Here is a 24,006-nt window from a genome sequence, read left to right as displayed (position 1 = left end):
GAGCTGGTTCCCCCATGCCAGAGGCGCTGAGAGCAGCTCACATGGCCACCCACAGCCCCAAGGAAGGGCCCAAGGTGGCCGGGGACTTTTGGGTTGTGTTCCCTGGCAGACCCATGTCTCCCAAAACAGAGGGTCTGCTGAGAGGGGAGCAGCACTGGGCTTGGGCAGAAGAGCAGGGTGGCCCATGGCTACCTCATTCCTCTTCCAGGGTCACCCCATGAGAGCCAGCCCAGAGGGAAACACCCCTGTGCAGGCAGTGCTGACCTGCTGCCCAGCCTCTCCTGCCTACCCCAGCCCCTGGCTGCCCTGCGTCACAGGGCATTGGCCAGCACTTGCTGGCTCTCCTTGGTGCCTGTCCTTGCACTGGGAGCTCGTGTCATCCCAGGGCTGCTCCTCTGCCCGCTCTCCTGCCTTCTGACCAGCTGTTGGCCAGGGCTGTGCGCGCCTGGCAGTGCACTCTGGCCCTGGCTGAGGACCCTCCCCGGGCAGGTGCTGGAGCTGGGGGCTGGTGCACACAGTGACTGTAGGTACACCCGCACTGCATCTGTGCCCTGTGACATGTCCCATCTCCCAGCAGCGCCCCAACAGCCTGAGAACCATCTGGGACTGGGCTGCATTTCTGGTGGCTCCAAGGGCTTCCTGTGCCTGGCCCTGAGCTGGGTGGGGCAGAGCAGGCTGCAACAGCCAACAGCACCTGGGCCCATCTCCTTGGGGCCAAGAGCTCCAGGTGCTGCAGGGCCTGGGGCCAGTTCCTGGCAGCCCAAGGTATCCAGAATAGCAGCAGTTGACCTAAGTGGTGCTTCTGGCTGTGGGTTTTGGAGAAAAGCCAGCCCCTGAGTGCTCTGCTAACTTCTGAAGAGTGGAATGGGGTCTCTGGTGTGTTTGTGCCATCAGCATCCACTGGCAGCTGCTGGGATGGTTGTGAGGCTCTTTGCCTGTGGCCACCTTGGAGATGAGGTGAGGCATGGTCAGGCAACTGCCAGAGGGCTCTGGGGCCTCACAGGGGCCTTTGGTTGCTCCAGGATTTGTCCAGCTGGTTGGAGGGGACAGCCCCTGCTCAGGACGAGTGGAGATCCGTGACGGGAACCAGTGGAAAGCTGTCTGTGACTCAGACTTGGGTCCCAAAGCCGCTGACATGGTCTGTGGGGAGCTGCAGTGCGGCATAGCCCTGTCCATGCCTGGGGCAGCGCATTTTGGAAAAGGTGTTGGTTCCATCTGGGACAGAGAGCTGCAGTGTTTGGGGAATGAATCCCTTCTCGCCTCCTGCCCAAGAGGGCCCCCCAGGGACCAGCCCTGCACCCACGCCAACGATTCCGGTCTCACCTGCACAAGTAAGGACTCAGGATGGGGTGTTGAATGCTGAGTGTGAGCTGGGGACGTGGAGCAAGACGGGGCCTGTGCTGTGCTGGGTGTGAAGGCAGGAGGGGTGATGTGGTTTTCTGCATCCCTAAGAGACTGCAGAAGGAGCAGAAAGGAAGGCTGTCCCTCTGGACTGTCCCCCAGCTACCAAGGGTGCAAGAACACCAACGCAGCCTCTCTCATCTTCCTCTCTCCCCAGGGTACACAGGGTTCAGGCTGGTGAATGGCAGCACAGCTTGTGATGGGAGGGTGGAGGTCCAGGTCCTGGGGACCTGGGGCACCCTCTGTGCTTCCCGTTGGGACCTCTTGGACGCCCATGTTCTCTGTCGCCACCTCAACTGTGGGTTTGCTGAGTCCATTCCTGGAGGAGGGCATTTTGGGAGAGGCACGGGCCCCACCTGGAGAGAGTCATTCCACTGTGATGGGACTGAAGGCCACCTGGGAGAGTGCCCAGTGACTGCCCTGGGAGCCTCACCATGCTCCCAGGAGAATGTCGCTGCTGCCATTTGCTCAGGTGAGTGCTGGGAAAACACTGTGTTGACTCCATTTTCCCCTTGGCTGTGACATGGCCGCCCAAAGCAAAGGACTCCATGGCAGCAGCAGGGTGAATTTCTGCCTGGAGAAACCCCAGCTTCACCAGAAGTGATGTGGAGAGCTTGATGTGCTCAGACTGAATGCTCTGACGTGGAAGAGATGAGGATGGAACAGGGTCAGACATCTCTGCCCCTCTGGGGCAGGGGCTCAGGCCCTGGGGCCACCACCAAGCCTGGAGTCCCCTGCTGTCATGCTGTGGGACAGGCTCAGGACAGGGCTGTGGGGCTCAGCTCCATCCCTCTGGCTGCAGACAGCCCTGTACCAGCCCCACAGAGAGTCCCACAGAGCCCAATCCCACACCCAGAGGGGCTGCCTGCCTGTCCCCAGCAGCAGCAGCAGCAGCAGCAGCAGCAGAGCAGGGGTGTGAGCTGCAGAGCAGGACTGGGCTTTGCCCTGGCTTCTGATCAGTCCCCATTCCCCAAGGGTGCAGAGAGGCAGAGACACGTGGGTAGCCTGTGTCTCAGCACTGCCAGTGCCAGTACTGAGGTTGGGCAAGGCTTGTCCTGGTGCTGCCCATCCCCAGGCCATTGCACCACCTGCTGCTCCCTCCTTTGGGAGCTGCCCCATCTGCCTCAGCAGGGAAGTGCTGGGTGGCTCTGCCCCACAAAGAGCCAAGAGAGTCTCTTGCCCTGGGAGGCTCAGGGACTGGGAAACCAACGGTGTGGAAACCTGCTCCTGAAGCTCACTGCAGAGGGCTGGGGGCAGGCAGGTGAGCTTCAGGGCACCGTGAGGTTTCCAGAGCCTGGAGAGGCACCTCAGGTTCCTGGTCTCTCTGGTGCTGCTGCGGGCTGGGGCATGGCTGCTCTCCCCAGGCTCAGCCAGCTCTGCATCCCTGCGGCTGGTGGGTGGAGGGAGCCGGTGTGACGGGCGAGTGGAGATCTTCCAGCGCGGGACGTGGGGCAGAGTCCTGGATGACGAGTGGGACATGCAGGAGGCCAGCGTGGTGTGCCGGCAGCTGCGGTGCGGAGAGGCAGAGACAGCCTACAACCCCCCAATGCCTGAGAGAGGGACGGGTCCCGTGGGGCTGCGAGGGGTGCGGTGTGCAGGGCATGAGGACAACCTAACCCTCTGCAACACCTCGCTGCCCGAGAGCGTGCTGTCAGCAAGGATTGCAGAGGATGTGGGGGTCGTTTGCTGGGGTGAGTGGCACTGCCGGGGCCCCCCAGGCTCTGGGCTGGGTGGGCACCAGCCCCTGACAGTAGCCGGGGTTTCTTTCCACTGCAGGGAGTCGGCAGGTCCGGCTGGTGAATGGGTCCGGGCGCTGTGCTGGGAGAGTGGAGATCTACTACCGGGGCAGCTGGGGGACCGTCTGCGATGATGGCTGGGACCTGTCTGATGCCGCTGTCGTTTGCCACCAGCTGGGCTGTGGAGGGGCAGTGGAGGCGGTTGGCTCTGCTCAGTTCGGGGAAGGCTCCGGGCAGATCTGGCTGGAGAGCGTGAACTGCTCCGGAGCCGAAGCTGCTCTCTGGGACTGCCCGGCAGGGTCCTGGGGGAAGCACGACTGCGGGCACAAAGAGGACGCAGGAGTCGTCTGCTCAGGTCTGTGCTGGGAGCTGTGGTGGGAGCCCAGGGCCTGGGGAGACTGGGCCAATGGGAGAGCCGGCAACGCTCGAGTCTGTCCCTGGCTGCCTCTGAGCCCCTGTCCAAGCCCATCCTGGGGACACCCACCCACACACAGGTCCCCTCAGTCCCATCAACTGTCTCTGGGGAGCTCAGTTGGCCCAAGGGTTAGTGGGGAGGGCAGGGATGTCTGTCCATCAGGGACTTATCTCTGCCCATTGCTGCAGGGGGGACTTGCTGGCTGTGCCTTTGCCTGGGTGAAGGCCTGGGGACTGCACAGGTACCCCTGCTCCAACAGCTCCAAACAAGCCTGTTCCCCCTCGGTGCCTTTCCTCCCAGAGTTCGTGGCCCTGAGGCTGGAGAACAGCACCAACTGCTCCGGGCGCCTGCAAGTTTTCTATAACGGGACATGGGGGAGCGTTTGCTCCAACTCAATGACTCCCAAAACGGTGTCGCTGGCCTGCAAGGAGCTGGGCTGCGGGGATGCAAAATCCTTGGAACCATACCCGACCTCTGGCAGGCTGACTGGCCCCACCTGGCTGGATCGTGTGGAGTGTGGGGAGAGAAACAGCTCCTTCTGGCAGTGTCCCTCTGCTCCCTGGGACCCAGAGTCCTGCGATGACCTGCGAGATGAGACCCACCTCACCTGCAACGGTAACTCTGAGCCACCCGGGCACCAGCATCCCCAGCTCCTGCTCCCTGCTGGGCATTGTCAAAGGCAGAGACAGAGCCCACAGGGGCTTTTCCTTCCCATGCCAGACCCTCCTGCTGCTGCTGCTGCTGCTGGTGGCACAAAGGGGACTTCAGCTCTCAGAGCCCCACACAGTCACCAGCAGTTGCCAGCCGGGCTCCCAGCAGTGCCTGGGGGAGGCAGAGGTGTCTCCAGGTAAGGTCTCAGAAGGGACCTGTCAGGGCTCCAAGGAGCGTCCCCTCCTCCTGCTGCTCTGTGAACCAGGCTCCCTTTGGGGCTGAGCAGTCAGGGTCCCCCACCGTGTGCCGTGTGTGTCCCCTGAGTGACCGGGGTTCAGCTGCTGCCATGAGAGAGGTTGCACAGGGATGCGTGAGCAGAACTCAGCCCCGCTGTCTGCCACGCGACCCCCCTGCAGCAGCCCCTTCACCGCTGCATTTCCTTCTCCAGGGAGACAGCCAGAAACGCCCCCGGCCCTGGGGGCCACGTGCCCAAACTCCACGAGCTGCACAGGTAGCTGCTCCTCTGCATGCCTGTCTCTGCTGGCAGGGCTCTGCCTGCTGTCCCGTGCCCTAAGAGGTCTCTGCCTTCTCCAGACAGGGAGAAGATTCGTGCCATGGGAGGCGAGAACGGGTGCTCGGGCAGAGTGGAGGTGTGGCACCGTGGCTCCTGGGGGACGGTGTGCGACGACTCCTGGGACATGCAGGATGCCGAGGTGGCATGCAGGCAGCTGGGCTGTGGCCCCGCAGTGTCTGCCCTGGGCGAGGCTGCCTTTGGGGAGGGGACGGGCCCCATCTGGCTGGAGCAGGTGGAGTGCCGGGGGACAGAGCCGTCTCTGCAGGACTGCTGGGCCCGGCCTGGGGACAGCGGTGCCTGCCGGCATAAGGAGGACGCTGCTGTGAACTGCTCGGGTGAGGGACAGGTCTGGGACTCCTCACAGGAGCATTGGGAAGGAGCTGGGGCAGGCGTTTTCCCCGCTGGGTCCCAGCATGGCTGTAGAGCTCCTGAGAGCAAGGCTGTCCGTGCAGAGCCTGGGAGCCTGGTGCCAAGTGGGCAGCAGCTTCTGTGGGGCTGGATGTCCTCCAGCCTCTGCCTGCAGGGCCCTGCAGCCCCCAGGGGCATCTCCCGGGCTGCCTGCACTGTCCTGCCCATGGCCCTGGGCTCCTTCCTGGCCACCCTGACCAGCCCCACAGGAGGGACACTTTGGGTGGGATGTGTCAGGGATGTCCGCACACGTGCACACACACACACACACACACACACACGGGGTGCCAGAGTGGAGGCTCCCTGGTACCTGCACACCCAGCCTCTCGGCCCAGCTCTCCTTCTCCTCCTCTGCAGCTGCACCCAGGACGGCAGCACCAACCCCCCGAGCAGGTAAGCTGTCCTCCCCGTCAGCGCTGGGTCTTCTCGGGGCCAGGCTGTGACCCACAGCCAGAGGGAAGGGGCTCCTTGCCGGGGTGTGAAACTCCCAAGAGGTGTCATGAGGTTAACGGTGGGGGAAGGGTTTCAGGAGGGCTGTCATTACCCAGTAGAGTGGGAGCTTCCCCATCACTCCCCCGCTGGGGTCCCTTACCCCCAGTGTAAAGGGGGTCAGGACTGGGCTGTCCCAGCCCCCCACCTCTCCCAGGCCTGCTGCTGCTATTTCTATGTTCCTGCCCATGCAGATCCCACCCGGGGCCGTCCAACGGGCAGCGGGAGGGTCTCGTTGCCCATCATCATCTGCATCATCCTGGGAGCCCTTCTCTGCCTGCTCCTGGCCCTCCTGGCCGGGCAAGTGTGGAGCACTAGGGCTGGGCGCAGAGGTGGGTCCTTCCCCCGCAGTCCTGGGGGAAGATGCCTCCTGGCAAGGCCAGGGGTGCTGTGGGGTGTCAGTGAGGGGTACAGGCAGAGCTGGGGGGCCAGAGTGTGTGCTGCCTGCATCCCCATGTACCGCCTCATTGACTGCCTGACTGTGGGCCACCAGCAGCAAGGGGTAGAGAGAGTCCAGAAATTGGGGGAGTTAGGGGTGGGGCAAGGGGAGAAATAGCCGAGCTGTGCTGGGGAAGATGGGAGCAGAGGGGAGACAGATGAGGCTGTGCCACTGGCAGTGCTCTGGGCAGCTCTGGAGGGGGCTGTGGGGCAGGGGAGATGCTGGGAGAAGCATGGGACAGCAGGGTCCATCCCTGTGGCCTCAGGCCCCCAGGCTGTTCCTCTGTCCAGCCCTTGCCTACCCCCAGCAGGGCAGGGGCCGTGCTATGGATCCATGGGGCAGGGAGGGGGCAGCTCCAGGGGCAGAGGAAAGGCAGGAGCTGCTCCAAGCTCAGCACCAGGGACGTGGCCCAGGGCCCAGAGGGGCACGAGGGCTATCTCTGAGGGGATGGTGTGAGGGTGTCACCGCCCCTGACCATCTCCATGGGGACATTGCCCTTCCTGATGAAGTGTCAGCGGTGACAGGACAGCGCAGTGGGGCTGTGCTGTGGGGCCAGCCCTGGGCTGGCCCAGGGGAAGAGGGCTGCTGGAGCAGAGCATGATGCCGTCCCCTCTCTGCCCGTCCCTGAGCCAGCCCTGCCTCTGTCCACAGGCTCCGAGAGAGCTTGGGAGCCCTTCCCTGAGGCCCTGTACGAGGAGATCGGTTACAGCCCAGCGTGGGAGAAGCAGGCGAGGTTCAGCAGCTCAGGTGGGTGTGGGTCCCACATGGGGGGCACATCTGCAGGGCTCTTTGCCCTGGCCCCCAGCCGAGGCTGACCCCCTGCAGCCCCCTGGCCCATGGTCCCTGCAGCTGTGGGGCTGTGGGGTGTGTGGGGAGAGCAGCCAGGTGGTGGGCGTGGGAGAGGAGCTTCCTCCCCACCAGCTCTGCCCATCCCAGCCGGGGACAGCCCCTCTCTGCCTGTCCCTGCATCCCACCTGGCACCTGAGGGGTGAGGGAAGGGGCTGTCCCGGGGCAGGTCTGGGAGCCCCTGTGAGAGGGGGTTTGTCCCAGGGGAGCAGGCTGAGTCCTGAGCCCTCCTCCCCACGCAGCCCTGGCTCGGTGGGTCCCCTGTCCCCAGCAGCACTGAGCCCAAGCTGGGTCAGCAGAGCGCACTCCCATAACACCTGCATCGCCTCTCTCCAGGCTCCTATTCAGAGGGGTCCCTGACCAACGTGCAGCCCCAGCCCGGGCACAGTGATGAGGATGATGGTCCGGGGTCAGCCCCAGGTAACGGGGAGCAGGAAGGGGTGGCTCTCTCCTCCCTGCAGACTTGGGATGGACAGCTGTGTCACTGTTAGAGTTGGGCAGGACACAGGCGGAGGTCTCCTGTGGCACTGTGAAAAAGCAGTGTCTGAGCCCCATGTCTCTGAGCATCCTCCCATCCTCTGCTCTGCAGGACGTGTCTTCTCACTGTCACCAACTCCCCTCTCCTTTCAGACATGCCTGTCGTGCCCAGAGGTGACCCAGCGGATGGCTATGATGATGCCAGGGAGGTTTCTGACCCTGGGGAGGATCCTGCCTCTGGTCAGGGAGACTGGGAAATGCCCAGGGCCCCAGAGGAGGGAGCAGGGCCCAGGGATGCACCTGGAGGTGAGAGGGAAAGATAGTGCTGCCAGTTCCTGGGGTGCTATGCCTTGTGACAGGTGAATCCTTGCCATACAGAGAGCTGAAAATGCTGGGAGAGGAGAACCTACCCCCAGCGTTTTCCTTGGGGGGACCGGGGGTGGGAGAGGGAGCTGACCATCTCAGGAGTGGTGAGGAGAAGGGGGGAAGGTGATGTAGAGACCAGGAGGAATATCTCATGGGATGAACGTGCAATGGGCTGCCTTGCTGCCTGCAGGGGCAAAGCTGCGCTCGCAGAGAAGTGCTGGGGCCCCTGGAGCTGAGGGAGATGCCTGGTCCCTGTCCCCGGAGAGCACAGGCTATGACGATGCTGAGGAGGTGTCTCTGGCACATCCCCCTGAGGACACCAAGGCTGTGACACCAAAGCTCAGTGCACAACAGTCCCTGGGCCCCGGGCCAGGACAGCCCATCCCTGCCGTGCAGCTGGGTGCAGCCAGGAGGGAGGAGAGGTCTGTGCAGCTGGGAGAGCCGTGAGCACCAGGGAACCGTCTGCCTTTTCCCACGGGCAGCAGAAACAGCCGGGCATTGCCTCTGGTTTTATTCTCCTGTGTTTACCTCCTGCTTCCACGTTTGTTCTTCTTAAAAGCCTTTGGGGGTATGACCCAGAGCTGGTCCTTGCCTGCCCAGGTGTCGAGGTGTCTCCCTGAGGCTGATCGGGGGGAGCAGAGCACAAGGAGATGGCGGTGAGGAAGGGGCACGTCTTGGGGACAGTGGGTTCAGGGTCAGGCTGTGGAGCTGCGAGAGCCCATGTTCCCTGGGGAATATTCCCACTGACAGCGACATTTCCATCCTGCCAGCCAGAGTGTCCAGCAAAAGTGGCTCTCTGCAAGGTCCCGAGATGCACCCCAGAGGCAGCGCCCATCTCCTCACCCTGGGGTTCCCCAGCTGCTCTTTCCCCCAGGCCCTGCCTGGGCCACACTGGTCCCATGGCACAGAGGCCATGACAGAGTTGCTGTGTTGGGGTGACACTGGGCTCTGGCCCCACAGAAACGAGCCCTAAGGTGGCTGCGGTGCCCTGAACACCCCATCCAGCCCCAGGGGGTTTCACGTCCCGTGGATCACCTCCCACAGTGGTTAGGAGGCAGCTCCGCTCCCCACTGTCCTGGCACAGGGTGCAGAGCCACTTGCTGGGGCACACGGGGCTGGGATTGCCCCTTCCCTGGCTCTGCCAGGTGCCCAGTCTCCATGAGCTGTTCCTGCTCCCTTGGGCCCTCACAGACCTTGGAGCAGTGCTGGTAGCTCCCCAGAGCTGCCTCCTTCCTGGGCAGGGACTGTAAGGCCCCACGGCAGCCCTGGGAGCCCCTCGTCCTGCTGCGCTCCAGCCCCCAGCCCTGCCCTCCTGCTGCCTCCCAGGGATGTCAGGGAGGGTTTGTGTGGGGGCAGTACCTGTGTGCAGGTGCAGGGGGGATGAGAGCAGGAGCAATGGGGGGACCTTTCCCTCAGTGCTGTGGGAGGCAGAGGAGAGACAGGCCAGGGGAGGGAGAAGGGATCCCCAGGAGACATGGGCTGCTGCTAAAAGCCATCATCCAGCCCCTGCTCTGGAGAAGGTCCTGTCTGGGAGGCTGCTAATTTGGGCACATTTCCATGGCAGAGGGTATTTTGTGTCCCTCCCCTAAAGCCGGCAGTGCTGGGAGCTGAGCCAGGGTCCCTCTCCCTGGGCTGGGGCTTTCATCTGCCCCAGCTCCCATGGGCAGAGAAATGACTCACGCAGGAGCTGGGTAGGGAGAAGGGTTTGACACTTGGGCAGAAACCTGAAACCCAAACTGCCCTCCCTGGTCCTGCTGGTGCTTGGTCAACCTCTTCCCTGATGGGCTTCTCTGCTGCAGACCAGAAGGTGTGTTGGGTGTCCATTGCAGGGGAGCAGCCCCAGGTGAGTAGCACTGCAAACAGCAGGATCTGGCCCTAGAGCAGAAGAGGGGAGGAGGCAGCTGTCACTAAGGGCGTCACCAATGGCAGCGTTGCGTCATTCCCAGCTGGGACCTCTTCTACCTCTAGAGACACTGTGGGTGAGGGAGTGGGAGCACATACTGACAAACCCCTCTGCCCTGGTCCCTAGAGCTTTCCTGCTGGCAGTCCCTGGCCCTGGAGCCAGCCCCTTAGTCCCCAGCCCTGGCGTCTATCTCTCCCTGTGGAGATGCAGGGATGGAGCCTGCCCTGGTGGGAGTTTCCAGGGGATGAAGGCTGTGTTTGCAGTGTCCATGTGTGTCACCCCTGATGATCACCTTGCGGGTGTCACCCTTGAAACTCTCCTCCTCTGAGGGCTTTCCCCAGCTGTGCTCTGCCCAGTGTGGGGCAGCAGTGCAGAAGGTTGGGGTATCACCATCAGGCTCCTTGTGTAGGTCCTGGGGAGCTGCTGCAGGAGCAAGCATAGATCTGGGGTACAGTGATGATCCCACATTGCTGCAAAGAACAGACCCAGCCTGCAGGGCCAGATTGTTCAGGCCCCAAAACCCCCTGCAACGGGCTCTTTCTGCTCAGGTGTGCTGCCGGGTCCTCACGCAGACCCGGGCTCTGTGGCTCATCTCCCTGAGGAGGAGGAGGAGAGGAGGCAAAGCTGTGCCAGGTGCCAGAGTAAGGGAGAAATATTACCCCTGGGGGAGGGCAGAGCTGGCAGGGAGGTGGCATGGGGCAGACACTGGGCTCTTCTCCCTGGTCCCCACCTGGGGCGGCTTGAGTCCGCAGGTCAGTGTCCATACTGGCACCAAGCATCCTGTGTTCAGAAGATATCCCCACCCCACCGCCCTTCTTCTGTACTTCACTTTTATACCTTGTTTCTCTAAATTTGGGCCCACCATTCCTGGGGGGCACTGAGCACCCTGCAGTGGAAGGCCATGTCTCATGTCCCACTTGGGTTGCAGGTGGTTTTGGTGGGGGAACAGCTGAGGCACCATCTCCTGGCCTTTGCTGCCTGTTCATGGTTTTGGACAGGCCTGTGTCTCCCTGATCCCACCGGCATGGGCTGGATGGAGACACCAAAGCCCCAGGAACAAGAGGTGGGTACCAGCCCCAGCAGTCCCACCTCTGCAGGGCTGTGCCTGACCTCAGCAGCTCTGGGTTCCTCTGCTCAAGGCAGTGGTGATGGCAGAGGGAAAAAGACCTGGAGACAGGGACAGGGTACGAAATGTCATTCCACCAGCTGGGAGTCCCACAGGCCTGTCCAGGCTGGTCCAGCTCAGACACCCCTAGCTGCTGGCACAGGGGGTTTGTTTCCCACCTGGGATGGGATCTCCACCTGAGCTCAGGTCCAGCACCTCTGGGAGGTGGCTCAGCAGAGGCAGCGCACACAGCCCTCCTCACCCCACAGACAGGCCCTGGGTGGGCAGGGCAGGCCCACAGTGCCTGGAGAGGACCAGTGCTCCAGCTCCAGCCTGTACCCGCCTGAGGCTGGGGACTCAGGGAAAAAGCACCCTTGGAGATGCCGGGGATCGAACCCAGGACCTCCCACATGCGGGGCGGACGCTCTGCCACTGAGCTACATCCCCTTCACGCCTGCCAGCAGGACAGACACTCTCCTGCCATGACACGTCTATGACAAGCACAGCCCTGTCGTCCCCTGGGTGCCAGGGGACCCTCTGCAGAAAACAGCATTTGAAGCCTCCTGAGATGGGGGAAGTCAGGACGGCCTCTCCACGGGGGCCTGATCCTGGCACAGGGATGCACTGCAGAGCATTGCCCCTTCCACGTCTCAGCAGGGCAATGGGGCAGAAGGAGGCTCTTGCTGCAGGCGCTGCTCCCACGCTCTGACCCACTCTGGGCTTGATGGAGAGGAGAAAACCCCTGAGCCTCCTCTGCCACCCAGGGCAACACCCGTCTGTCTCCCATCTGTCCCCAGCTCCACAGGAGGAGCAGAGGAACAGGGTGAGGGAAACACCCTCCCTGGGGTGAGGTGTCCCCAGGTTCTGATGGCACCCCAGGGTGTGCGGTGGGGGGACATGGGGACAGAAACCTCTCACCCCCTCATCCAGGTAGCAGGCCTCCCCCTGCACCCCCATCCCCGCCAGCATCCCTGGAGGTGGGGTGAAGGGCAGGCTTCCCTCTCCCTGGGGCTGATGCCCAGAGAGGAGCACAGAGGTGTTTCATCAGTCCTTGCAGCAGGTGGGTCAAAGGGGGCAAGAAACTCTGCTCAGGCCAGCGTGTGACTACACATGACGCCCATGCACTGCAGTGGGTGATCCTCAGCACGGCTTGGTCAGCTGTCCTGGGCACATCAGAGGTCTCGCTGCGACAGACCTCCAGAGGAAGGATGCTGCCATTCAGGCCTCAGCTCCAGGGAGTGCCTCTGCCTGGGAGTGGCGGGGGACAGTGGTCTCTGGTCTGGGAACTGAGAACCAGGTGAAAGGGGGGTGTGAGGAGAGGAGCAGTCTGTGCACCATGGAGAATGACAAAGAGGAGAGAGACAGGGTCTTTGCAGAGACCGTGCAGTGGAGAGACCTTGATCCCTGTGCAGCAGGGAAGCAGGGAGAGCTGGAGACCACCCCAGAGGAGCACTGAATGGAGAGTCCTGCCCAGGGGGAGGCTGGGGACTCGTGGTGCTGGAGGAAGGCTCCTTCTGAGCTGCAGGTCTGCAGCTACAGAGCTGGGACAGTGCTCTGGCAAGAGGTGAAGGAGCAAGCAGGGCTGGGGCAGGCTGGAGGAAGCCAGGCGACTCTGCAAAAACCTAAGGGAGAAAACGATTGCTGAAGCCCGGGGTTGAACCAGGGACCTTTAGATCTTCAGTCTTAACGCTCTCCCAGCTGAGCTACTTCAGCCCTGCCCCAGCAGCCCTGGTCCCCGTGCCACTCGTGCCAGGCCACAGTCTGGCACCCAGGAGGAGTGCTCCTCAGGGAGGTTCCCAGGGGAAAGCTGTGCCCAGCCCCGAGCAGAGGGGACCTGGCTCCTCCCTGACCCCAAGGCCAGGTGGGCTCCAGGTTTGGTGGAGGCCAGCTTACACTGGGCATGCCAAGATGTCTGTGGGCCTTGTACAAATGTGACAGTGGTGAAGGGAAATGGGCAGACCAGGCATGTGCAACTGCAAAGGCTGAGGGTGGAAGAAGCGTGGGGCTGGTGGAAGACCTTATCTCCTTCCCCATGGAAGGCCTCCCCCCACACTTTTGTCCCTGGCTCCACTTCACTCACTCCTTCATTCCCACCTCCTCTATCTCCTGCCCGCTGAGCAGCGCAGAGGGATGGGGAATGGGGGTTGTGGTCAGTCCATAACAGTTCCTCTCTGCTGCTCCTTCCCTCAAAGACTTTTCCCATGGGGTCCCTCCTATGGGCTACAGTCCTTCAAGACAAACCTGCTCCAGCATGGGCTGTCCTCCATCCAGCATTCTCTCAGGAATTGTCCAAAGTCTTCAGTGTTGGGTCCTCCACGGACTGCAGGGCTTACTTTCCCCACCATGGTCTTCTCCATGGGCCGCAGGGAAATACCTGGCGTACTCCGATATTTTCCATGGGCTGCAGAAGACTATCTGTTCTTGTGCCTGGAGCACCTCTTCCCCCTCCCTCTTCACCAACCTTGGTGTTTGCAGGGCTGCTTCTCACATATTTTCTACCTTACTTCTCTCCCATTCTGGCAGTTGTGTCCTTTCTTAAAAACACTTTTGTAAAGGTCCTACCAGCTTCACTGATGGGCTTGTTTTTGTGCACTGGTGGATCTGCCTGGAGCCTGCTGGAGCCAGCTCTGTCTGGCAGGGAGGCAGCCCCTGGTGTCTTCTCACAGAGGACACCCCTGCAGCCCCCTGCTGCCAAACCCTGGACACCACCACCAATACACAGTGTAAATCTTTGTCTGGCTGAATGACATCCCCTGCTCTTCCCTCATCCACAAATACAATTGACTCGCTGGGGAGGAAGAGAGAGAACAGAGAAGGCCTTGGTGCTGTGCAAACATGGTTCAGCAATAGCTACAACATCGGTGTGTTGGCAACTCTGTTTTGGTGACAAATCCCAATCACAGCACCATGGGGGCTGCCGTGAAGAAAATTACCTCCATCCCAGCCAAAACCAGTACAATGTGCCTGGAAGAATGTTTCCAGGATTAGCTGCTCTATCTCCTTCCCAGGGAGAGCGGTGAGGCTGACTGGCCTGTAGTTCCCTGGGTCTTTCTTCTTGCCCTTCTTGAAGACAGGAAGGACATGTGATTTCTTCCACTCTTTGGAGGACTGTATTGTGTGCACACACGTGAACTGAGGCAAGAGGACTCCCACCACCTGTGGGTTTGTGGCAGGTATGGGAGGAAGCTGAGTCCCTGTGACGGATCCACTCGACTGCCTGACCAAACCAGCGGTAGTTTGGTTCAGGGTCCAAAGGAGGTAAAGGCCCAGGTGTAACCTGGCCAACAACTTCTCTAGTTGCAGTCTGTTCTCTGAAAACAGGAGCAGAGGGACACGGTGAGCATTGATGTATATGGGCTTGGAAACAGGAATACCCATCACGTGATTAAGACATGAATAACAGGTGGTTCCTCCAAGACTCATTTGTCAAGGAACAAAGTTGTGGGTACAAGGAGTCTCATGCATACCTTTCCCATCACATGGAAGTTGACTACAAGCCAACCACTTTATTCCATAAATATGGCAGCCTAAGGGTATCTTCATGGAGCTCTCCCTGTGGTGATCTCTCCTTGAGCTGGGACACCTCTCGAGGTTACTCCTTGAGGCTGAGACCTCTTACCCACTGCAGATCTTTGCTAAGTGACTGATATTGTGCTTAACCTTGTGTAACAGTTGTCCCGTCCCACTCAGGGGGTGAGGGTGAGGTTAACTTTTTAATTCTCTGCGCGGTAATGAGAAGTAACGACAATTACTTCAGCGGTTCAAACCAACTATAAATTTACTTAAAATTCAGTGGAACTACAAAAGATAGAGGCTTGGCAAAGGTCATAACTCAAAATTTAGCAGAACTATGAAAGGTAAGCATTTAGCAAAATGTGTGACAATATTACCCTAATGTGCCAAAAATTAGGTTACAAAGAGAGTGATAGAGCGGAAAAGAAAGAGAAAGAAAAGAGAGAGAGAGAGAGAAAGAAAAGATATCACCACCCTTGGATCCAGCGATGTTCTCCGCTCGTAGTTGTAGTCTTCAGGTGGTGGGCGCGTGCCGAAAACTTATGTTTCCACTTCTTATAACTTGATGTGCCCGCCCCATAGGCGGGGCCTGTCATCACTGAGCAGGCGCAGTATGTGCTCAGGAATGTTCAGAAATGTTCTAGAAATGAGTCGATGGGTTGTGGGGGTCCAGGGGACTCACTGCCCCCCCCCCTTCAGGGCTGACCAAGCGAGCGGTGATCTGTCACAGGCACATGGTGCACAGAGCACAGATGGTCATTGTTTACGTGTTTCAGGAATAGAGGAGTGGTCTCACAAGACATTATCCTGCCTCCACAGGCTCCGTTCTTGTTCAACACTCCCTGGCCATCATCAGCCCATCCCTGTCCATGTCAAGAAGGGTGTTTGTGACATTCATTTGTTATCAGAGCCTCACAACAGTGCACTAAGATTTTGTATTGGTGACTTTGATTCTGTTTTGGTAACTGTGAATCATTGTTATATCCTCTGTGCAGTAAGGAATAGAGTGATCCTTGCCATCCAACTTTGTTAAGTTGCAATAAAACCGCTTTTGCGGATACTTCTGGAGGTGGTTCTTTGATTGATCTAAATCACCCATCTGTGACAAATTGGTGCAGTGGGCAGGACTCTGGATCAGGATTTGCGACAGAAGACCTTATTGCAGGCATACAGTATACAGAGCACGCTTATGGGAAGAGGGAGACTTTTTACCAGGGCCTGTAGTGATAGGACAAGAGGCAACACTTTTAAACTGGAAGAGGGTAGGTTTAGATTGATCTTAAGGAAGACATTTTATCTGGTGAGGGTGGTGAGACATTGGCAGAGGTTGCCCAGAGAAGCTGTGGATGTCCCATCCGTGGAAGTGTTCAATGCCAGGTTGGACGGGGCTTTGAGCAACCTGGTCTGGTGGAGGGTGTCTCTGCACATGACAGGAGGTTTGGAACTAGATGATCTTTAGAGATTTTGTTCCAACCAAAAACATTCCATGACTCTATGATTCTGTTCTTATCAACTTCCCTCTTCTCAGCATCAAGCAGATGAACAGAGGTACAGCAAGAGAACAGTCAAGGGCTGTGAACACAGGTGCAAGGGAGGGCACCCTGGTGTGATCTACCTCCCAGCCTCACATCACCCGGGGTGCAGATGACCTGGATCCTGCATCTGTGTTGTGGTGTTGTCACTCAGGTCACCAGACCCCTTTGGGAGGCCCTGGGGTGTCTGCCCCACACCAGCTCTGGGCTTTCCTGGAGGTTCGGCGCTGTGTTTGCCCACTGAGTGGAGTTGTGTTTGGCACCCAGGCACCTGGCATGGCACTCGAGTGGCACGAATGGCATGAAAATGTGAGCTCAGAAATACAAGTCTTCAGTGCAGGGATGTGGGTGTGTCTTAGCTTTATAGTGACAGGAGCTTTAGTGAGTACACTGGAGAGAGAGAGACCTGGGGCACTCCTCGCTCTGATCAGCTCAGGAACATATTGCACAAGGCACATTCAGGTGCCCTAAACCTCTGGGGTCACTGTGGGTGGCCAAGGATCTCCTCCTTGCCCCTCTGGCCCTCAGCTGATGCTCAGGAAGGAGGTGGGCATTCTCAGAGATTTTCCATCAAAGCGTGCAAACCCTTGCACAGGTCTTGGACCAGCCCTAGCATCTCTTTCTTCTTGTGTACAGGACAGACATCCCATGCTGCACTTCGTAGCTTTGCCCTGCTTTATTCCACTACAGGGAAACTCTCCGTCATGTCTGAAACCACTCTTCAAGCAGTCACAGGCTATTGCTACAGTGCCCTGAGCCTCCACTGCAAGAGGCTAAAGGAGCAGGGGTCCCTCTGTCTCTGCACACAGGTCATGTGCTTCAGGCCCTGAAGGCCATCTTGGCAGACCTCCTCTGGACCCTTTCCAGTTCCTCTCCACTCTTCCAGGAAAAGGAGCCCCACACCAGGACACACTGTTCCAGATTTGATCACAACCGTGCTGAATCAAGGGAGGGAGGTAACTCCCCTTGCCTGGGTAGCCACACTTTTGTGCATGCAGCCCCATAGGCAGCTGGTCTTGTTCATGGTGAGCATGCTCCTCGGGCTCCCATGGCATCTCCTTTAGTGTCCATGGCCTTCTCCTCAGGGTCACTCTCCAGGCAGTCAGGTCCCAGCTTGCCCTGATGCATGGGCTTATTCTGCCCCTGATGCAGGACTGGGCACTTCTCCTTGAAAAACTTAGTAGGGTTTCTGTTGGCCAAATCCCAGAGTTTCTCAAGGTCTCCATAGACTGAAGCTTCATGGTGCCAGCTCTTAATACATGGGTGTAGGTGGCTCACCCTGCCCAGTGATCCCTCTAACAAGACGAGAGCACAAGGAATTGCAGGACAGGACAGATAATAAAAGGAGGTACTAGTTCTGACCAAGGTAGGAATTCCCAGCACAACCATCCCAGAAACACCCAACAAGGGTGTTGCCAACTGGGCAAGCAAAGCCAGGGCCAGTGGGTAGAGGGGAAACAGGTGGGCTGTTTGTGTGGCAGGATCTGAGGAAGATCAAAGAGAAGAACTTGGGAGGGAGAGAAGGCAGCAAGACAAAATAGGAGGTAAAGCAAAGGTTCAGCTGAGGGCTGTTTGGGGGCACCTGTGGAGCAGCCCTGAGCCTGAGCAGGGCAATCAGCCTGGCTGGGTACCCTTCTGATGTGCCTGTGCAGTAATGCACAGTGTGTGGGGAGCAAACAGGAGGAGTCAGGAGTCTGTGGGGAGTTCTTGAGCTGCAGTCTCATGGGGAGATGTGGTCAGACAGCTGACACCACTGGAGTGTGGCCATGGGTAGAAGCAGCCTCTTTAGAAAGGACGGGACAGGTCAGCGATGAGGAGTTGCCCTGAAAGTGAACAAGCAGCAGGACTGCGTGGAGTTCTGCCTAGTGACAGATGATGAGCCAGGTGAGAGCTGATGGGTCGGGATTAACAGACAGACCAACATGGGTGACGGTGTAGTTGGTGTCTGCTATGGACCAACCTGATTAAGAAGAAGAAGCAGATGAGGCTTCTTCAGACACCTGAAGCTGAAGCTTCACATTCTCAGGCCTTGGGCCTCATTGTGGACTTCAGGCACTTGGCCATGGGCCTGGAGGCAGCACAGTAGGGCACAAAACACACAGGAGGTTACTGGAGGGCACCAATAACCTCCTGACCATTCAGAGAAGGTGTTAAGAAATGCCAAGGCCCACCTCAAGTTCAGTCTGGAAATTTAATCTGGATGTAAAGACATCAGGAAAGAATTTGAGAATGATGCCAGCAGCAAGAGGAAGGCAAGGGAGCATGTGAGCCTGCCGCTAGATGGGGCAGGGACAAAGAACTCGGTGAGGGCCAAGGTACTCGATGCCTTCTTCATCTCTGTCTTTACTGGTGAGACCAGCCTTCATGAATCCGAGGCCCCCAAGACCAGAGGGAAAGTCTGGAGCATGGAAGATGTAGCCTTTGTGCAGGAATCACAGGTTAGGGAACACGTTAAAAAAAAAATGCACATACATGAGCCCATGGGATCTGAGGGGATGCACTCATGAGCATTGAGGGAAAGCCACTTGAATTCATCTTTGAAAGGTCATGGGTCTTGCACGGTCAAGCAAACATCAAGCATGCCTACAACATCCTGGGCTGTGTTTGGAAGAGGACTGCCAGCAGGTCAAGAGAGGTGATCCTTCCCCTCTAGTCAGCCCTGGTGAGGTCACACCTGGAGTGCTGTGTTCAGTGGTGGGCTCCTTAGTATGAGAGAGTAAGTGATCTCCCTGTCCTTGTCTCAACATTGTCTTTTTCTCCTCCTGTCCTGTGTAGGAGAGAGAGTGATAGAGCAGCTTGGTGGGCACCTCGAGGCCAGCCAAGGTCAACCCACCCCACAAGTCTTGCGACTGGAAATGTGGAGGGGAAAAAAAAAAAAAGAGGGATAAAAATCAAAGAGAGGAAATAAGGGAAGTATTTTGAAGATTTAGAAAGTTTGGAAGACTTTTAGATAATCACTTCAGGCAACAGGGTCATTGGCATCATAAATGATGAGCACAACTTTTGATTTCTCTTACTTTCCACAGATTTGTATGCATGGATTTAATTTCTAGAAAGCATCTTTTTTTCAAAAGACTTTTTTGGGCATGGTGGAGACAGAAGAGATTAATTGGCCTTAAAAAATAACCAAGAACACATAAACAAAACTGAAATATATCCTTTCACAGTGAGTGATAACAACTGAATTTAGTCCAAAACCAAGTTGTACAACTGTCCGGATGTCAAAAAGAGATTAAAAAATTGCTTATCCTTTTTCAAAATAATAATAATAATAATAATAATAATAATAATAATAATAATAATAAATTAGTATTACAGCTTTCCTTTGGCCAGCAGAGAAGGAACAAAGAAATGAAGTAGGTAGCCTTCAGTTTTCATCCCCATTGAGATTGCTTCACATCACAAACTCAAAACCTGTTTCCAGAAGTCTGTACTACAAGGCTGAATCTACCAGGAGGTGTCTTTTTGTTGCCCTCGTATAAATCATAACCAGTGTAGAGAAAGAAGGGAGTGAAACCTTGTCCCTCTGCTCCCTTCTGAGCTGCAGAGGCTTAGGGTGAAGCCATACCACAGGTCGAGTGGTGAAGCTCTCACCAGGGCTTCCCATGTGCAGTGTGGTTGTCACACTGGACCTAAGCATCACAGGCCCTCATGCACGAAGGCAAGGAAGGAAGCCTGAGAAGATCTGGGACAAAAGGTGGATGGGGACACAAAGTCCAGAAAAGGCTTGCCCATGGCCCTATGTGAGATGTGACCTACTTGGCACCGTCTGGGGGGTGCAAAGTGTGAGTGGAAGCAGTGGATAATGTTAGCACTATGGATAAAGACAGAATGTCAAAGAAACCTTCACTCTCAAACTGTTGGTGGACAGGGTTCAGCTCCAGTTTCCCACCCCTCAAGTCTACACAGAGCTTTTCTGATTTGACGTCTGGAGGATATTCCATGGCCAAAGGTCTAGCACCATGCAGAAAACCCTGAGATATCCACGGCATCTTCTCAGCACTGGCAAATAGGACCTAGTGTGGGAAACATCACGCTCGTCTGGAGTACCATACAGGGTGATGCCAACCCTGAGAGTAATTTCAGCATCCTCTGTTTAGTCTACAGAAGCCCAAAAACAACAACATCACCCCTCATGAACCACAGACATGCTCAACACAGACAGTGCATCCAACAAGCAATTCACCTCAGGTTAGAGTAAATAATTTCCATTGGTTTATATTTTTATGCCAAGGGATACATCAAGACCAAAGTTGTCAGTGCCCCATTTTCCTCAGCTTTCCCTGGCCGTGTTTGTCCTCAAGAATCACATAGAATCATAGAATGGTTTGGGTTGGAAGGGACCTTCAAAGGTCATCTAGTCCAAACCCCCTGCAATGAGCAGAGACATCTTCAACTAGATCAGGTTGCTCACAGCCCCGTCCAACCTGACCATGAAGGTTTCCAAGGATGGGGCATCAATCACCTCTCTGGGAAACCTGTTCCAGTGTTTCACCACCCTCATCATAAAATATTTCCTCCTTATTTCTGGTCTGAATTTAGCCTCTTCTACTTTAAAACCATTACCCTTTGTCCTATCTCTACAGGCCCTACTAAAAAGCCTATCCTCATCTTTCTTATAAGCCGCCTTGAAGTGTTGAAAGGCTGCAAAAAGGTCTCCATGGAGCCTTGTCTTCTCCAGGCTGAACAACCCCAACTCTCTCAGCCTGTCTTCATAGGAGAGGTGTTCCAGCCCTCTGATCATTTTTGTGGCCCTCCTTTGGACCCACTTTAACAGCTCCATGTCTTTCCTGTGCTGAGGACTCCAGAGCTGAATGCAGTACTCCAGGTGGGATCTCACCAGGGCAGAATAGAGGGGCAGAATTACCTCCCTCAACAATCTAGCCGTGCTCCTTTTGATGCAGCCCAGGATACGGGTGGCTTTCTCGGCTGCAAGAACTCATTCCCAGATCATGTCCAGTTTTTCATCCACTAGTACCCACAAGCCCTTCTGCGCAGAGCTGCTCTCAAAAACAGATTTCATCACCCAGCCTGTATTAATATCAGGGGCTGCCCCAACCAAGGTGCAGGACCTTGCACTTGGCCTTGCTGAATTTCATGAGGATCACATGGGCCCACTTCTCCAGCTTGTCCAGGTCCCCCTGAATGGCATCCTGTCCCTCAGGCATGTCAGCCACACCACTCAGCTTGGCAAGACTTGCCCTTGGTGAAGCCATGCTGGCTGTCTTGAATCACCTCCCTGTCCTCCGTGTGCCTTAGCATAGCTTCCAGGAGGATCTGTCCCAAGATCTTCCCAGGCACAGAGGGGAGGCTGACAGGTCACTAGTTCCCAGGGCCCTCCTTTTGACTCTTTTTTAATAATTGGTGCAATGTTTCCCTTTTTCCAGTCACCGGGGACTTCCCCTGACTGCCATGACTTTTCCAATCTCATGGAGACTGGCTTGGCAACTACGTCAGCCAATTCCCTCAGGACTCTGGGATGCATCTTGTTGGGTCCCGTAGACTTAGGTATGTCCAGGTTCCTCAGGTGGTCTCAAACCAGATCTTCCCTTCCAGTGGGAGGGACTTTGGACCTCCAGTCCCTGCCTTGAGGTCCATCCTCTTGAGAGGTGTGCCAAGAGAGGTTACCAGCAAAGACCGAGGCAAAAAATGTTGTTGAGTACCTCAGCCTTCTCCTCATCTGTTATTACCAGTTTGCCAGTTGTGTTCATCAGCAGGGTGCACTTTCTTTGACCTTCCTTCTCTGGCTGACATACCTATAGAAGCCCTTCTTATTATTCTTTGTGTCCCTCGCCAAGTTCAGCTCTAGCTGTGCCTTGACCTTCCTGACCCCATCCCTACACAACCGAGCAGCATCCCTATACTTGTCCCAGGATACCTGTCCCTGCTTCCACTGCCTGTGCCCTTCCTTCTTGCCCTTTAGTTTAACCAGCAAGTCTCGAGTCATCCATGCTGGTCTCTTGCCTTCCTTTCCTGATTTCTTACACCTGGGGATCAAGAGCTCTTGCTCTCTATGGAAAGTGTCTGTAAAGATCTGCCAGCTCTGTTCTGCTCCCTTGTCCCTGAGGGACGTTTCCCCAGGGGTCCTACTGACGAACTCCTTGAGCAGCTGGAAGTTTGCTTTCCTAAAATTCAGGGTCTTGACTTGACCCTTGACCTGTCCCATATTCCTCAGGAGGCAAACTCCACCAACGCACAATCATTGCAGCCCAGGCTGCCTCCAATCTTGATGTCTCCGATTAGCTCACTTGTGTTGATGACCAACAGGTCCAGTAAAGTGTGCCCTCTGGTAGGGCTGTCTATTACCTGCCCTAAGAAGTTATCCTTAATGTACTCCAGGATGCTTCTGGATTGCCTACAGCACGCCATGGTACTTTTTCAGGGTGGTTGAAGTCCCCCAGCAGGATGAGAGCCTGCGAGAGTGATGCATCCAATCAGATGTTGGGTAGTCAGGCAGAAGTGACATCACAAGAATGTGTCCGTGTCCTGTGCCTACTGCTGTCCCCTCGGGTAGTCCCACAGAAGTGACTTCACATGCATCAGCTACAGCCATGAACCTGCTGCAAGCAGCGTTTCACCTGCAGAGACAAAAGGACATCATAATCAACGTCCAAGTGATGATCCTGCTGCTGGCCTATCAGGTATTGAAGCAGATGTGATGTCATCATGAACAACCAAGCCAAGTGCCTGCTGGCCTTTCAACTTCCTCAGGCAGAAGTGACCTCAGAAGACTCAGCTGTGAGCCTTCTCTGGCCTATCACCTGCAGAGACAGATGTGACCTCACAATTCACACCCAAGTCTTTTCCCTGCTTCTGGCCTGTCGGGTACTCACACAGAAATGACTTCACAGTCACCTTCACAGCCACGTGCCTCTTACTCACCCATGAGATTCTGAGGCACAGATGAACTAATAGTAACTTCCCCACTCATCCCTCGCCTTGTGGCCTACAACCTCATCAGACACATGTCACCACATGTTCATCTTCCAGCTGGTCAATGACCTCACAGTCTCTGCATTCACTCTGCCTCCTGGGGGAAAAACAGCTTAGAGTGAGGGTTAGAGGACAGGTGGAAGGTTAGGGCCTTCGAGGGAGGGTGCTAGAGCTCAGGAGTTGCAGGTTTGTGTTGGCAGTTTGGGTTCAGGCAAACCTAAAACTCTGGTGAGAGTTTCTACTTTATGCTCCAGGTAGGGATAAGGGTAAGAAAGAGGTCCCCCTTCAGGGTTCGGCATCATGGTGAGGCTCAGGGTGAGGGTTTGTGATTCTGCTTAGAGCTTCCTGTTATTGATTTCAGGACTGGTCATCTTTGTGGGATAGGGCATTGGGTTAGGGCTAGAGGTGAGGGCCAAGGTTAAAGTTAGCATTTCAAGAGTAGGGACCTCACAGACAACAATCAAGTGCTGTCCCTTTCACATGCATCTCCTTTGACCTCCCCACGCTCCCTTCTCTCTCTGATGAAACTCTCAGGTATCTCGAGCACCTCACAATGCTGCTCCTTCACCAACCAGCTTCCTCCAGCAGAAAGGACATCACAAGCTGCTCTCCAGCAGTGTCACCTTTTTCTTCATCTTCCTCTTGCCCCGACCTCTCACCTGATCTCCCTGGCCTTTCCCTCACAATCCCTGCCCTCCTTCTAGCTCCTGGGAAACAAGAGTTAGGCTTAGGAGAGGGGTTGAAGATGGGGGGGGACAGGGGGTTAGGGTTAAGCTTCAGGTATCTCGTGAGGGTTTCAGCTTTGGCATTGGTGTTCCGAGTAGGGCGAAGGATGAGAGCTCCAGGTTAGGCATTAGGGTGAGGGTATGACAAAGGTTGAGGTTGAGCTGGGCAGTGCCAAGTCGGAGGGGCCAGGGTGTGTAGGCACTCTGCGTGCTTCCACCCTCATGGTGACCAGAGGGAAACCTCAGCTGGTGATGACCAAAAGCATCTCCATTGCCATGGGCTGGGCATTAGTGCTGGGCACATGATAGGGCACATCCAAGGGGCTACACGAGACAGGAGGTCTCTGTCTCCTTTCTTTGTCATGCTGAAATCGCTGCCTCTAATTTTCTGCTCTAATCAGCCCCCAGGGAGCCATGCTTCAATTTCCTGAAGCAGTTTCATCACCCACAGCCCTCAGCAGCCTCTACTAAACCTCCAGGAATCTTTATTCCT

General features: G+C 56.8%; 2 non-coding genes and 1 pseudogene across 2 annotated transcripts; 1 reads left to right on the top strand and 2 right to left on the bottom strand.

Annotated features, from left to right (window-relative positions):
• The first annotated feature begins 2,878 nt into the window (after positions 1-2,878).
• LOC142598829 (scavenger receptor cysteine-rich type 1 protein M130-like) overlaps positions 2,879-24,006 on the top strand; it is a 351,168-nt pseudogene continuing 330,040 nt past the window's right edge.
• TRNAA-CGC (transfer RNA alanine (anticodon CGC)) lies at positions 11,186-11,257 on the bottom strand. Its single transcript has one exon. It is a non-coding gene; the product is annotated as a tRNA-Ala (tRNA).
• TRNAF-GAA (transfer RNA phenylalanine (anticodon GAA)) lies at positions 12,450-12,523 on the bottom strand. The gene has a single exon. It is a non-coding gene; the product is annotated as a tRNA-Phe (tRNA).

This window comes from Balearica regulorum, chromosome 31 (assembly GCF_011004875.1).
Source record: "Balearica regulorum gibbericeps isolate bBalReg1 chromosome 31, bBalReg1.pri, whole genome shotgun sequence".
NCBI lineage: Eukaryota > Metazoa > Chordata > Aves > Gruiformes > Gruidae > Balearica > Balearica regulorum.
Note: the sequence above shows the minus strand (reverse complement) of the source record. Positions and strands in the feature narration are given on the sequence as shown.